Here is a 17,355-nt window from a genome sequence, read left to right on the forward strand (position 1 = left end):
ATTGTACACAAATATCGCTCAGGACAGCACTATTGATATGATAAAGAACTTACTAAAACGAAATGACAAAGATCTTTCTACACATGCCACCTTTATTGTAGAGTGCGTTAGCTTGATTCTCAAAAATAATATTTTTCTATTTGAAAAAGAGTTCTATAGTCAGGTCAAAGGTACCAGCATGGGAGCCATATGTGCTCCCAGTCTGGCCTGTCTTTATGTAGCGAACTTTGAAGACACACATAGTTTTAACAACATGGCACCATTCTATGAAAACATTTCCCAGTGGTCCTGTTACATCGACGCCGTGTTTTTCATTTGGACAGGGACTATGGAACAAATAACAGAGTTTATCGCGTGGTTGAACTTTGGAGATAACAACCTCAGGTTCACCACAAATATTAGTAAAGACAGATATGAATTCTTAGACATCCTAATAAAGAATGTAGAGGGTACTCTCAATGTGGAACTCTTTACTAAAAGTACCAACAGAAATACCATGCTTCATTATAATAGCAACCATCCGGCAAGCCAGAGGGACAATATTCCCTTTGTTTAATTTCTAAGATTAAAACGGAATTGTAGGAACATTAAAGATTACGACAGACCTGCTGCCCTTTTGACTAAAAAATGTATCTCTTGTGGGTATCCCAAGAAACTTGTTAACCATGCTTCCAAAAAAGCGAAGTATTTTAATAGAGATACCTTCTTTGTAGATAAAGAAAAGAGAACAACTGAAGATAAATGACCACTTATATTTGCCACGAATTTTACTAATGTCAGCAACAAAATCAAAAATATTATAAATAGGAACTGGCACCTAATTACCAATCAAAACAGAGAGAGGCTACCCAAACCTATGTTTTCCTTTAGGAGGAGCCGCACAGTTAGGAATTGCTTGGTTCATACCTATAGAGAAACCAAGATCAATATACAACCGAGGATAGTTAACACCAGCTTACCGGTGGGGACCTTTGCATGCTGCGGCTGTAGCATTTGTCCTAATATCATAAAAGGCCTCATGATTACAATTAATGAGGTGAAACACGATGTGGGCAACTTCATTAATTGCCATTCCAGGAATCTGGTATACCTTATAGAGTGTCCATGTCACCTGGGATACATAGGTGAAACCGCCAGGGAAGTTAAACCCAGAATTTTAGAACATACATCAGCCATAAGAACAAATAAGAAAAATGCACCCCTTGTTGATCATTGGATGAAAGAGAAACACACCCTAGATGAGCTGAAATATGTGGCATTGAAATCATGAAAACCAGCTTTAGAGGGGGTAACGAATTGATTAGAAGAAAGAAACTGGAACAATATTACATGTGCCTTTTCAATACTGTAAAAAGAGGACTAAACAGTAGGGAAGATTGGGAAAGACTGATTTAACTACACCAGTAACAATAATTAGTTTAGATATAGACAAACATTAGTGGGAAGAACATGAAGACTGACTCACTCCTGAGCGGCTAATGTGACAGTACTTGGTTTGTTTCAGTATAATATAAAGAAATATAGAGACTACCAAATTAGGAAGCAAAATATCTCTATGTGCCTTTAGCATGCGTTTTAGAGAACTTGGTTAACAGGCAACTAGAACCCATTAAAGCTATCTACAGCGAGCTATGTATGAACCAATGGAAGATTATCTCGCTCAGACAGGGATATCTTTACATAGTAAAAGTTGCAAACTGGCTATGTAAAAATGTTAGACCTGTCCATGACCTGGCAACCATTTAATTATATTAACTTGGTACAACTACGAATAACAATATAAGTATCTAACATGTAGCAAAAAATAAAAAATAATAAAATCTAAGTATAATATCATTATAATAGCGCTCTGATCATTATAGAATAAACGAGAGTGATAGCACCTAATTGTTTGCTGTAGAAACGAGTAGAGACAACATGGAACTAACTGAATATGTATGATAATCATTTTCAAACAGTGAGTACAAACCGCATAGTGAAGCAATGGGGGTTGACACCAATTACAATGTCTACAATCGTCACAATAGACAGTATTAGTACCACTGGGAATAAACCGAAAGTATCTAGATTTCCATTTATTTGTTTATTCCGTTCAAAAGATGACCCCCATAAGTGGCAGGGATCTGCATCTCCGTTATTTAAAATAAATAGAGAAATAGATAAAATGTAAGGACAATTACAACAGTATAATTGGAATAAATTCTGGGAGAGGGTTAAAAAACTAAATCGGGATGGTCCGGTGAACAGTAAACAAATAGAATAAAGTTAGTTCTGGAGTTAGTGTTTTATCCCGTTCCATGATGGCCTCCGTAGTTACAGTGTCCCCTATCCCCGTATGTCAAAACAAAAGAGGAAAACATAACAAGCAAGTATATCAAAATAATACCATTAGATGTCAACTAAAGAACTAGGAGACATCATAAGCCTAATGCGCAATGTTAATAATTTCAATCATTTTAATGGATTAAAGACGCGAATCTTAATAGAGGTCTTTTGACCTTTAACCCGCGTCGGCACGTATTTAGGGCCATTGACGACGCACATCGTCTACTCCGTAACAGGAAGGGACGACGTTGGATGCAGGGAGGCCGCCTCGCATTACGAGGGTAAGCCCTATGGATGTGACCTGTTAGTTAACGCGCTAGGTACTTGACAGATAGAAGAAAGGATATTAATCTTTCTCTGTTCTGCCTGTCTAAGTTTTAGTACTACACGAGTTATGGCTATGTGCAGGGAGGATAGCTATGAGTTTCCCACATGAGTTATTGTAACGTGCAGGCAGGACCACCATGAGTTGCCTGTATAATTGTATTCCTCTAGGTCATGGACACTAATATAAATCTTATGAAATTACGAATATAGCGGAATCTTTCCATGAAATTATTAATACTAACGGAGAGATCATTATAACTTTGAGCAATGAAACTAGTTAGATGTTGTTTTACAGTACCGTGTCCTTAGCGATTATTTAAAGACGCCGGTAGTTATTGTCGATTTATGTAAATTAGGATAACCTCTAATTTGGTTGTAAATAAGGAGGATTGACGGTCTTGAACATTGTAAAATGACCGAATTAGCAACAAACACAACTCATTATAGAGCAAATGAAACTGATTAGACGATGTTTCAATGAAACAGCAGTAATTGAATGATGTTGGCTGTATTATTGACTGATGGGGATCTCAACTCTATCCCAAACATTCCGAGTTGTTACATACAGGGAAAATCTAACACTAGGCTTTATCCCTTTTACTAACAGGTCTGTCAAGAAGCTAAAACCTGCATAGTGAGGTTGCCATATATCAAGAGCAGGTAAAACAATTCATATTGAGGAATGTATTGGTATCAAGAAAGTATAAAATAACTGAGAAGAAGTAAATTAATTGTTTCAATAACTTATTCATAGATTATTCGATTTAGAAGAGTAAACTTATGGTGATGTCTTAAGCCCAGTCGATATCCAGTTGCGACTTGCAAGTAAAACAGGTTCCTTCACAGGCTTTTTTTAGGCAAGTTACGATTCATTAATATATCAGTAAATGAAATTAAGAAAAATGTTAGTGAAGGGTAATTGAGACTTTTTGATTTTGTCTCGCCCCAACAGCTAATTATATTTTAGTTTAAATAGGTCGTTGGCTCCAATGAAGGTCCTCATATATTGAGCATTTCTCTCATCAGTATGTATAGAGACCTTTTGTTACTTTACTGATCAGGAAAGTTACTGGCCATTGATTAAAAATCTTTTCATACATTATAGGTATATACCTTGGGTGAGATTTTAAGGAAACGTTACCTCCACTTCATTATGCCTACATTATTCTAAATCCAAACTGGAAGTAGTCATAGCCTTTTGAGAAAGAAAGGTATGATGATCAAAATAAGTCTCCTTTAATGTTATCTTCCAATGTTTTCAATATACTGAAGAGGATATATATTGAATAATTGTGAATTGTTAGAGATATCTCCTGTTTAAATCATTGTGTTTCTTTACTGCTTGTTTTCTTATGACATGTTTTGAAAAATATATGAGCACTAACTGTGATATCTTAATAATGTGTTAGTATTCTATAGTCGGTACAGACAAATAAAATATTATGTAAATTTACTAGAGGTTGTCGTCAGCAACACATGATTGTAATAATAATATAACTGTTCTCCACTGTTTAGAAAACTGTCCTGAAGAAGGTGAACATCCTCTGAATCACCGAAATGCAGCGTTGACTTTGTTTTTTTAAGTGTTATTATGAAGTGTTTTTACGTATGAACTGTTTTTAAACTTGATGTACGTAATAAATTGAAAACTTGCTTTTTATATATCATATCATTTTGTTTTTATTATTTAGTGTTTGCTGATGTACTGATCCTCTTGTTATATAATGTCAATATAAAGTTGAGTGTAATTAGCTTTTGCCCAGACCGTATGAACACTTGTGTTTGTAATTTGGGACGTTTTAGCCTTGTCAATTATATCTACCCTTTCCCTATTCTCAATAGTAGAGTACCTCCCTTCTGTTTGAACATTTGACAGGATGGGCCAATCTGCCAAGATGGGAAGGATGGAGCTGTTCCCTGCCCCACTTACATTTCACAGGAGCTGCCTCAGCACACACACAAAGAACTTCGCACATGTCTTTTATCATACCAGAACCCTTGAAGCCTGGGCAGGGAGGAAGGAAATCCTAGAACCAACTGTGGGGGTAAAACTTCAGAAGTTTCAAAGTTGGCACCAGATATAAAAATAGGACACACAGACCCACTCTTCAGTTTACGTCTGGTCCTCCTGATGGATACTCAGAATGTCTGCCCTGTAATTCAGAGGACTGCCCTGCTGCTTGTGACCTTCTCTGTACTTTAGATGAATGCCCTGCAGATCCTAGAAACTGCCCTGCTTGAACACAGGACTACCAGAGTCACTCCAAGTGCTAGTTGGCTGGCCTCCGCTTCTGACTTCGAGGGTCACAAAAAGCTTCAACATCTTGAACCCTGCACTTGACCCTGCCTAAAGTGAGTCCTACTCTCCAAGGTGTGCACACCCATTCCTGGACCATTGGAAGTGGTGCTAAAAGTGCCTCAACAGCCAAAACCCAAATATTTGGATTATGAAAATGTTCAGCAAAAAAGTGCTCTGAGGACTGAAAGGAGACTGGGACCTATCTGCTCGCCAATCTGCCCAAGGTACATCGTCTGTCATCCTGACTTCGCAGTAGCTCCTACTACATTCTTCTCCACAGCAGCAAATCCTATTCAGCAGCTCCTCGCAGAAGTGGTATCCAACCTTGAGAAGCTCTGGTTGGCTATGGACCGCAGATTCACGCCGCTCGAGCTTTTCAACTTCCAAAAAAGTGACAAAGTCCAAATATAGTAATGTCCAGTGGTTACCCAACGACTCCTCCTCAGATACCAGCTGCTGCCCTGCCCCACTGAACTTTACCCTCTCAAACATTTACCTTTGAAATTTCTTCTACGTCCAAAGGTAAGCCGAGACCGGGCCCAATCCACCTCATGTATCCGAAACTGGGCTCCATCGGGGTTGGTCATAACTTTCGACTTTGCCAAGGTCTCACTCAACTAAATGTCTGAGATTGATGCTTTGATCATTTAGTCACAAGTTTTGACTAAAAGCTTAAAACATTCATTACTCCCATTCTACTGATTTGATTTTGTTGTTTTGCTATCAAATAATTTATTACATTTTACTCTTTTTTTCTAAAGTAGTATGGGTGTTTTATTGTGTTGTGTTTTCACTCTATTTCTGTCCAGGTGCTACATGAATACTTTACACATTGCCTCAAAGTTAAGCCTGTCAGCTTCTGTGGCAAGCTACCAGAGGGTTAAGCACAAGTTAATATAGTGGATTTGTGATTCACCATAAGAATGGTGGTTGTTGCCTGAGACGGGTTTTGACCCCTCTCAATCAAAACCCCAATTTCCAAGAACTTCCTTTTAGATCATTGCCAGAAAATTTGGGGATTGCACCAGATCTTGGTTCCCGTGGCTCATTTTGGGCCGCATTTGGGATCTGGCCAACAAAGAGAAACATGCTAAATATGTCCTGGTACCATTTTTCTGACATCCTGACACATTAAGCAGTGCTTGCACGTGATCCGCATTCTGTTGAGGGTTGTAAAGTGCAGGTGGTGATGGGGCTTCCTGATTTAGATTTCAGCTGGGCCCAAGACATGGTTGGGATGCTACCCAGAGCAATTGCATGTGGTTAAACAAATTGCAAGCATTCCTCCCATCACCTTTTGTGCTTTTGATTAACCCTGGGCGTAATAGGCGTAGTGGGGCTACGCGAAGCTACGCGAAGCTACGCGAAGTGGACCAGAAACTACGTCCACCTACGCACTTCGCGTAGCCCACTACGCACCACCCGCCTCCCTCCCGCCCTCGCTAAATACTACCCGCCTCCCTCCCGCCCTCCCTAAATACTTAAATAATGTTTTTAAAAAGAATGAACACCACTTACCTTGTCGGCTGCGTCTCCGGGGCTGCCTCTGGTAACCGCGCCGCCATCTTGGATACTAATGCGCATGCGCGGCCGCCCGCGCATGCGCACTTCACGTGAGAAATGCGCATGCGCGGGTGGCCGCGCATGCGCATTAGTGTCCGAGATGGTGGCGCGGTTACCAGAGGGAGCCCCGGAGACACAGCCGACAAGGTAAGTGGTGTTTATTCTTTTTAAAAACATTATTTAAGTATTTAGGGAGGGCGGGAGGGAGGCGGGTGGCGGGCAACTTCGCTACGCCCACGGAGTGGGCGTAGTGTTGCCTGCTACGCCTACTTCGCAAATGGCGAAGTAAGCAACACTACGCCCACTCCGTGGGCGTAGCGAAGTACTACGCCCAGGGTTACTTTTGATGTACCACTCTAAGTGGCAAGGATATGCCTAGATGTGGGTCCTGTACTCACTGTGCCACTGAGGCCAAGTTATACCTGAGTTATGTGCCCTTATGAGTTTGAAACCAGTCCTAGTTTGCTTATGTTCTGGTTTGGTGAGGACGTGGCCCGGCAGTTGGGGCTGGACTGTTCCCATGAGGACCAGGTTCAAGGCTGATTTACATGTGACTAGGTCCAAACAGAGGTGACATGGTGAGTAAAAGAACATTGGGTCGGGATGCTCCCCCAAATAATTGCCATCAGTTAGACAATTTGCAAGCATATCTCCTATCACCTTTTGTGTGTTTAATATATCACCCTAAGTGACGGGGGTATGCCCAGATGTGGGTCTTGTGCTCACTATGCCAATGGAACCAAGTTATACCTGACTGATGAACCCTTATCAGCAGGGTCGGACTGGCCATAGCGGGCATCAGGCATTTCCCTGGGAGGCTGGAAGGGTGGGCGTTGATTTTGCAGTGGTGGGGGCCAGTTTTGTTACTGGAGGCCTGTTTTGCAGCGGCAATATCAGCTCCCAGTAACAATACAAGCAGTGATTCACACTTGCAACCTCCTAAGTCCTTGGGGGCTAGTCCGATAAAATTGCCAGGGCTGCTTTGGGCTCCTAGTCCATTCCTGCTCACCAGGTACTGTATTACAAAGAGTGCCCTAGGGGCGCAACAGGCGTTTTTGCCCACTTTGCTTGCCCCTTGGGAATTTGGTATTACAGAAGGGGTAACAGACGCTTGTGCAGCCCTTTCTGTAAAAGCAATAGTGTTGGCGCACATAAAGTGCCAGAGCTATCTGCAGGAGGCTTTGCCTCATTTGCCTGGGTGCGTGCCCCATGCAAATGAGGGAATCCCTTTGCCTTTGCGCTCAAACCGTATTACAGATGTGGCCGCAGAGGCAAAGAAGCTGTCAGGAGGCGTGCTGTCAGTGCAGCCCCTGAGAGCAGCCCTCTGCAGGGAGTAAAGAGGGTCCTAAGGACCACCCAGACATCAGCGACAGCACCCTCCTGCAAGGGGATCTCTAATATCCCTTCAAAGTGCAGGCAAATTTTCACCTGCGCAGTGAAACACGGAGTGGCTGCTTCAAAGCTGCTCCGTATTTCACTTGAATGAGCTGCCCCCAGGGCAGCACAAGTTCGCATCTGCCCTGGGGTCAGCGACTTCTATGTTATAGGGTGCACTTGCTCTGTTTGCACCTAGTGCACCTGTTTTAGGATGCACGAAGTGCAAACAGGGAAATTGTGCCCTAATATATAATATGACCCCTGGATAGAACAGGCCCTAGGTTGTTTGTGTCAGGTTCAATGAGGACCTGGCCTGGCAGTTCTGCAGGACTGTTTCCATGAGTAGCAGCGTCAAGGCTGATTTGTGTATGGCTGGGTCCAAACTGAGGTGGCATGAGGAGTATAAGAACAATACGTTGAGATGCGATCCCAAGTGATTTCCAGTGGTTAGACAAATTGCAAGCTTGCCTCCGATAACCTTTTGTATATTTGATGTACCTCCCTTAGTGGCAAAGGTATAACTAGAAATGGGTCCAGTGCAAACTGTGCCACTGGAACCAAATTATACCTGGCTCATGAGCCCTTATCAGTGCAAAACCCGCCCTAGCTTGCTTGTGTTCTGGTACAGTGAGAACCTGTCCTGGCAGTTTGGAATGGGTTATTCCCATGAGGAGTAGGAGAAAGGCTGATTTGCATATGGCTGGTTCCAAACTGAGTTGGCATGTTGAGCAGAACAATGGGTTGGGATGCTACCCTAAGCAATTGCCAATGGTTAGACAAATTGCAGTGATTCCTGCCCTCACCTTTTGTGTTTTATGTACGACTCCAAGTGGCAAAGGTATGTTCAGAAATGGGTCCTCAGCTCACGGTGCCACTGGAACCAAGCTACGCCTGTCTCATGAGCCCTTATCAGGTAGAACCAGTTCTAGATTGCTTTTGTTCTGGTTCGGTGAGGACCTGGCCTTGCAGTTCGGGCTTGACTGTGCCCATGAGGATCATGGTCAAGGCTGATTTGCATTTGGCTGGGTCCAAACTGAGGTGGCATGGTGAACAGAACAATGGGTTGGGACACTACCCTGAGCAATTGCTAATGGTTAGACAAATTGCAGTCATTCCTCCCATCACCTTTTGTGTTAGATGGGCCTAAGAAAAACACATTATTTTAAGGGACATCAGCCACCCTTTTGTTCAGGACCTATCTGGAGCCGAACACATAAATGCTAATGCAGTGGAAGGAAAAACAAAGGCACAGAGCTTGTGACCACTCACAAGTACCTAAGAAAAACCATTGGCGGTGGGTTTTCAACTTTGTCCAACTTCATATGTAAGAGATGTGCTTGCATACTCCTTAATGGGAAGCAAGCTTTATCTCTGTGTGTGAGAAATTAAACAGATATTGGTTTATTTATGGCACCTACTGTTTTCTTTAATGTAATACTTTTATAGGGCTTCTCATCCCAGTCTAGGATGTCGGTTCGCCTTACATCACACACAGAGGCACAATAATTCACACAAATGTGTAAATCAATGTTCAGGAAATGTTACATAATACAATGAGGGTTATGATAAAGAATGAGATGCTGTGCTGGCAAGCCCCAAACATATATCGAGGAACTCCAGATTCAAACTTATACAGACGTTTATCATACAGAGGGCGTATCTCTCACCTGACAAGATAAATAGATATTTCCATACTGACACCTCTGCATGCCCGCACTTCCAGCAGTTAGATGCGGATTTGCTTCTCATGCTTTGGGCATGCACATTCTTGCAGCAATATTGGCAAGTGGTGGTCATAATTCAAGCCACATGTACAGACAAGTCCCTCCCGCTGTCATGGGAGATTTGCCTACTGGCACTCTATGTCGGATCAAAAAACAATACGATCACATCGAGACTCTGGGATCTGGGTTTAATCACGGCGAAAAGATTAATAACGAAAAGATGGAAACATGCGGATCCACCAGAGGTATTTGGTTGGAAACGTTCACTTGTTATATGGGCACACGCAGAGAGAGCACGGTGCTACATAGGGCGGAGACGGCAGGGCTTTGCAAATACCCTATAGCGCAGAGCTGGGACGCTATGCTAACGGCCCTTCAAGGTGGTGCCGCAGTGAACGATGAGGATGCACAATCCGCTGATCAGCAATAGACATGATAGTACCCAGTTGCATGAATACAAGAGGCTGTTGCACCCTGACATACAGACAATCACACATCCAGAAAATCCCCGATACATCATTAGTGATCACCAGAGCCCGACACGCCTCCGGGAGGGGAGGTGGTCTCTGCTGTTTTTATAGCTGTACCCAGGTACATGCCTTTATTTAGCCCCTAACTAGGCGAGCCATAATATAACGGTGTGCAGTCAATGAATCATCATGCTAAGATATGTGACTGCGACCCGACTTATATAGTTTCAATGGCAGTTTGTAGTGTTGTAAGTTTGAGTTCTGATTATATGTTTATTGAAAAAATAGGTCTTAATGGTACCCACGCGTGACTTGCTATCACACATTGTCAATTTACATTATTTTATTTATAATGTTGTTCAAGGCTGAACAGCAGGTTATTATTATGTGATGGAATAGCATGTATATTAGGTATTGTGATACTGGCCCAGACAAGATATGTCCTGATTATGCTCTATATGGCCTTGCATCAGATACATAGACCATGAGGTGGCAATGCATGCGAGCAATAGCAGACTGAGACTTTTTCATATGTATTCAACATAATATATGTACCTGTCAGCAGGAATGATGTGTAAATATTGTGTTATTATTGTTGTCACATGTATTATTGTAAGTCAAATGGGTTTTATAATTTTGCGATGGACGAATGAGAATGCTGTATAAAACTATGATGCCAGTTATGAAAAAATCAGAAAATACCAATAAAGATATTTAAACAAAAAATAAGACAATGAGGGTTATAAGGAGTCGGAATCACATATCAGCCATACTTGAAGACATTTTGGGCTTGACTATGAATTGGGCCATTAATTCTAACCCATGCTGAAAACCCAGGTTGAAATTAATAGTTGTTTGGTATTTAATGCATCTGATAAGTATCGGATGGTTTAATTATTCAAACTTTGTTACATTTCAGCAGGTTAAACCTGCCAAAATTTAACAGAGAACAGCATTGGGTATTCACTGTATCATTCACATTTTGATACTTTAAACCCCAAACTCTACATGTTATTCCACAGTAACTTGAAATAAATCGCATCTATCGTGCTCCATATATAACGTGCCCTGTGGTATTATTATTTAGCATGTGTGATAAATACCACCTACGCTCGTAATTAGGCCCTTTATGTTTGTGAATAGTTGGTAGAAACACAAAGTCAGTATGAAAAAATAACACCGTGATTGTGGTTTTCTGTACTAACGACAGTTTATCAATTCCCAAAGGAAACCTTTGCAATCTTAGAATAACAAAAGATTGAGAACAAAATAGTAAGGGTCTCAACCCATGACTTACAGCTTGAATGCAGCTGCTTGATACAGATAAATAGATCACACTGCTATATTAAAAGACTTACAAAATATGAACTGAAAGCAACAAAATTATATCAGCAAAAGCAGTAGCCCACTTACCTCTCTAAATAAAACACCAATCTAAGATCAGCATGTTGCACATATGCAGTCATAGTAACCTTCTACGCTACCTTATGTGTCAAAACTATTACTGGATTGAACACAGACCCTCTACAGAAATATGTTAACCACTAGAGTTATCTTACCACTACTATAATCCTTTTGAGATTGCTGAGCACACGATGATCTCTGCAGCTGCTAGATACTTAAAAATACAGCTTCTTTATTACAAACTAAAGGCCTGATTAAGTCTTTGGCAGTGCGGCGCCGGGTCTGCACTGCCACCGCACCGCCAAAGTCGTGGTCTGCAGAGGTCTGCAGAGGCAAAGGGAGCCGCTGGGCCCCCTTTGTTTCCTCTCCGCCATGGTGTTCATGGAGTAGAAACATTTGTAGCACACCGGTGGAGAGGAAACTTGTAATATGCTTGGCATGACCGTGGCAGTCCAGCAAAGCATATTGTGGCCTCCTGAACACTGCCAGGGAACAGCGGTTCCCTGGTGGATGTTGAAGGCTATGGTGGTCCATCCACCCTAGTTGTAATAGGGCAGTCGGGAGACAGCCACTGCCACACCCCCCACGAGTCTGGCAGTCCGTGGACCACCAGACTCGTAATCAAACCGTAAGTGTTCTAGAACCAGTTTACTATCACATATGTCCTTGTTGACAATTTCTTTGCAGCATTTTTTTAAAATAAATTTGTAAGTTAATGTCACTCTACCCTCTTTCCTCTGCCATAGCCTGACCCCTAAATTATAGGTTCCGTAGAAGATTTTTTTCTCCAAATCGAATACTGATTTGGGTTGTCTGAATTATATGGTGGCAGGCATTGTGACAACACAGCACAAATGATGGTAGTTCTATGATGGCCTGTTTCTACTTACAGTTCAGTAAAGATGTCACAAATGGGCTTGAAGATAACTCTATGAACCATAATGTAGTTCAGATCAGACAGAGACCAAGGAATGAGTGGGTGGGGGAAAGGCGGGTGGATGGCGGGAAATATGGATCCAGCAAGGAGATGGAAAGCATATGGCAAGTATAAGATGGCTGAAATGTGCTGCTGCTTCATCCTTATTCCAAGTAGCATGGGTGAGATAAAAGCAACCCTCAAACAGGAGTTGTGAGTGTCCGAAGCCTTTCAACATATTAGAAATCCACGGCAAAACCCCATGATACTTTAGTTAATGAATTAGTACAGGTTTACTCCACTAACAAGCTTTTACATTTGAGATCAAACACACATTTAATATAGTAGCGGCCATGGGATATTGGATATTTTGGATATTTTTGAGCTCATCAAAAAGAAAAAGAAATCATGATTGAGCACAAAGATATAAGGTTTCATAAGTTATTAAATTTAAGTTTGCTTTAACTGTTTAGTGGGTGGCCAAAACACATTGTTTTTGTCTGGCTCACATTGATTCATGATAAACAGTTTTTTATCCTGCGCTCCCCTTTTTTCTGTAAGGCCAATTTCATTGCAGAATATACTTTTTAAAAATGCATTAGTACAATGTCAGACTCTGTTTTTCAAGCTCTTACCCTCGTGGCTCCACCCCTTTACTATGCCATGCCTTGACCCTCAATATATGGGTTCCTGAAGTAAACTTTTTACAAATCCAGCACCAGGCCAGAAAGTATTCAATAAGATGCAGTGACTATGCCATCCCAGGTGTCAGGACCACGTGCCTTATGTGACCTTGTGTCTTTTTGAGAAACACAACAAAGTTTGTGAGGTTTTACAAAGGATATAAAAGAAATTATATTGTGTAATATTTTGACAGGAGATAAGTACAGTAACTAATCTGAGCTGGTGGTTGCATGTGTGCACTGCCAGCACTTACTTTGGGGAACTGGAACTCTTGTGTTCTACCATGGGTGGCTGTTGAGTGACCCCATCAGAAAGTTCCTGGACATTGTGCCTGTCTTTCCTTGACTGGCCTGCCTATGCCTTGACCTTTGTGGTGCTGCAATCTTTTCCTGCACCAAATGTTTGCATCATCACTAGGCCTGGGCGTAAAATTCTGCTCCTCTCATGGAGTTTGCAAAATTCGGGAACTCGACGCTACGTGGAGAACGTGGAGTTTCCAATAAACTCGGCCTCCTGCTTCGTGACAGAATTTTGTTTTGCTGGGTGATCATGAGGCCAGCAAGATTTGCTTGTCGTCTAAGAGCCCTCCTGAGATTTGAAGCCCACTAGCATGGCTTTAGGCCGTACCAGTGACATTCGGCTCCTTTTTTCTGACTACAACAAGCATGAGTGAGCGCCAGCGATGGCTGCTGCATCCCCAAGGAGATATTCACCTCAAGAAGATGCTAAATCTACTTGAAAATACATTTTTAAGTTAATATTCGCCTCCAACGGACCGTTCAAGTTATTGTTTAGTGCAAGGAGCCTTTTTTAAATTGTACTTCATTTTTTCAACAAGGAGGAAGTGCTTTAGAGACTTCAAATTCTTGTTCTTGTCCAACAGGCTCTTCCCAGTGCTTTGTCCATCTGTTTCTTACTTTTTATTTGGATTTGGAGCTGTAAAGATCATTATCTTGGTCTACTGCATATAAACCATTGGGATATCTTAAGTAAGTTCCAAAACTGTTGTCTAAGGCTGTTGCTTGTTTGATAGAGGGCATGCACCATGATTTATCTGTGCTTTTATTTTATGTTTATATTTTTTATGGTGGGTGGCCTGCACTTTCAGTAGGGGCCTAGTTATTTGTTTACATATAATTTTTCTTCTTCTGTAAAGGAAAATTGCTGCACATTTCAGTACATTTTCTCAATTTTTTAAAATAAATTTGCAATGTTCATTTATTTTACTATGTCAACCAATGGGTCAGCCAGCAGCAGGTCCAGTACTATTCATGGATGGATGAAAAAACTGTTTATGTGGTGCATGTTGAATTGAAACATCATTTAGGCCAGGGATTGCATTGGATTAAATCACAAATGTGTTTTCTGGGGGTATTTTACTTTTGTCTGCTAAAAGTGTATTCGTGGGGTAATATATATGTGATGCCTTTGGAGGATGTGTGTTGTTGTAAAATTGTACAGCTCAGTCAATTTTTTTTTTTGCCATTGCTAAATTAATGCTAGTGTTTTCTTCAGTTTTGCCATGCTTCCTTTGTCTGGCCAGTGTGTAAGTGTATTTGCCATTAGCCACTGTGTGTCTTTGTTTCCAATCCAATGTGGCCAGGAGACATTTTGTATAGTCAGTGCCCATAGGCCTTCATGTTTTCTTTGTTTTCCATGCTTCCTTGCTTGTAGTTTGACCATGTGGCCAGTGGCCATTTTATGTGCTTTCTGCCATAAGACTGCATTTATTCTCTGTTGTCCATGCCTCCTTGCTTGTTGCTGTTGTTTAACCATGTGTCCGAAGCTCATTTTGTGCAGCCAGCCTGTGTGCTTTTGCCATAGGCCTACAAATGCTCTTTTTTGAGACCATGCCTTCTTGCTTGCTGTTGTTGTTTGACCATGTGACCAGGGGCCTTTTTGTATAGCCAGTCAATGTGCTTTTTTGCCATAGGCCTGCATGGGTTCTTTGTTGTCCATGCCTCCTTGCTTTGTGTTGTTGTATGACCATGTGGCCGGTGGCCATTTTGTGTAGCCAGCTAGTGGCTTTTTGCCATTAGGCATCTTACTGAGTGTGTGTGCTGGCTCCAATTTTAAACTTCTCTATTATATGGTCGGTGCGGTATCTGTTGTTATAACTTAAGTAAATGGAGACAGACTTGTGATGTCATATCATCACATTATGCACATGCTTAGTTAAATGTTATGATGACAGTTGTGAGATTGATCAGCCCTCTACATGCAGCCACTTGTCTGTGAGTGGTTTTAATTTGCTCTCTCTTCTCAGTTATTCAATCACACATGAGTCTTAAAGTGAATGATTGCAGCAGATTATGCTCTAACTCTGAGTCTTCTTGATACACTCCTCATAAAGCTTACCTTCTATCCTTCTTCACTCTACAATACTGCTTATGTTTCACAAACAACAGGCCTTCTCTTCTTGCACACAAAAGGCGCAAGATCAATAACACTCCTGTTTACCTCACAGGACTGCACCCAAGAATAATGGTCAATCAGAGAAAAATGTATGAGGATTCTAAGAGGCCTACTCAGCTCTTTAGACTGGCAAGAGGTGCATTATTTTGGGAAATCCAAGGCGGCTCAGTGTGTGTCCTGGCTCAAATGTGGAACTCCTCTATTATGTGGCTAGGGGAGGGGTCTGTTGTTGTAAGTTAAGTAACTGGAGACAGACATGCTATGTCACATCATCACAATATGCACATGCTTAGCTAAATTTTATGATGACAGTTGTGAGATTGATCAGCCCAGTACATACAGCCACTTGTCTGTGATTGGCTGCAATTTGCTCTCACTTCACAGTTAATCGCACCCAAATGAGTCTTAAATGTAATGATTGCAGCAGACTTAGGGGTCCATTACGATGTCGGGCGGTTTGCCTCCGCCAGGCTGGCGGTGGCCACCGCCGGCCTGGCGGAGGCAAACCGCCCGACATCGCAAGCCCAAATCCCCTCCGCCAGATTAGGATGGTGGAGGGGAAGGCGGCGGTGAAAAACACCGCCCGCCTGTATTCCGCCCCGGTCGCCTTGCGGCCGGGGCGGAAAACCTGTAACAAGTTGGCGGTGTCTGTAAGACACCGCCCGCCATATTACAATGGGCTGTGAGGCAAGTGAGGCAAGTGAGGCAAGCCTTTCCGTGGCGGTAATGCCACCACGGAAAGGCAGGCGGTCTTCACTATGGGGAACCCTGCGGGCGGTCCCATTCCCCACTATGGGGACAAAGTCCGCCCGTCATCATAATGACCCCCTAAGCTCTTACTCTGCCTTTGAGTCTTCATGGTACACTCCTCTTGAAGCTTACCTTCTGTCCTTCTCCTTGATTCTACAATATCATTTCTGTTTTACAATCGGCAGGCCTTCTCTTCTTCTACACAAAAGGCGAAAGCTCCTGCTGACCTTACCAGACCGCTTCAGCCAGGCACCCAAGATTGATGGACAATCTGAGAAGAATGCAGATACACCTACTAATTTGGCAATTCAGTATAATTTTATTTTTAAAATATTTTATTTAGAACTGTGTGAACCTAGATGATTGGACTCTTAGATATATAATAATAACGTGGGTCTCTAGGGCCAAAGGAATGTTTGCAATACACTTAACTGGACTTTGTCATACTCATTCCTTCATTTCCTTTCACAACAGATTGATGATGTGCTGCTCCTCACCCAGATGAATGTTGTAGTTGTGTAGTGGTTGTCTTTGTCACACCTTTCCCTCAATCCCCATTCCCATCCATTCATCAAACCCCCAAACCTCTTCTCCCGGGCTGTGTGATTTCTTGAAGTGTCACTTAATTTACACCATAAATGGATCACACTTGGTAGGGTGGATGTTGTGAAGTCGACATCAACTTACTGCCGGATCTTCTATTACCTGCGCAATCACCCACACTGGCCCCATTTACCCACCCACACTGATCCATATTTTAGAAATAGAAAACGATAATTTGTCAGCATCATCATTCAAACATTATATTGTGTAAACGCTTAACCTTGTTCTCTCCAAACTTTGAGTCCACTTTTCCTGACTCGAGGATTTTGCAACTTTAGTTTTAATTAAATGCTAGCTCCCCATTACTCAGAAGAAGTTACTGTTGATATTATGTGTTATATTATCAGATATTCTTTGTTGTATCATAGTCTGGTGATATGCATAAACAAAAGGAATCCTACTGGCAGGGGAGTGTTACCCAAACAGAAGTATGGGAGCACTCAGTGTTTGTTAAAATACCCCTCACACACCAAAAGGCCCCTTGGTGTCATGCTTCAT

This window comes from Lissotriton helveticus, chromosome 4_1 (assembly GCF_964261635.1).
Source record: "Lissotriton helveticus chromosome 4_1, aLisHel1.1, whole genome shotgun sequence".
NCBI classification, from domain to species: Eukaryota; Metazoa; Chordata; class Amphibia; order Caudata; family Salamandridae; genus Lissotriton; species Lissotriton helveticus.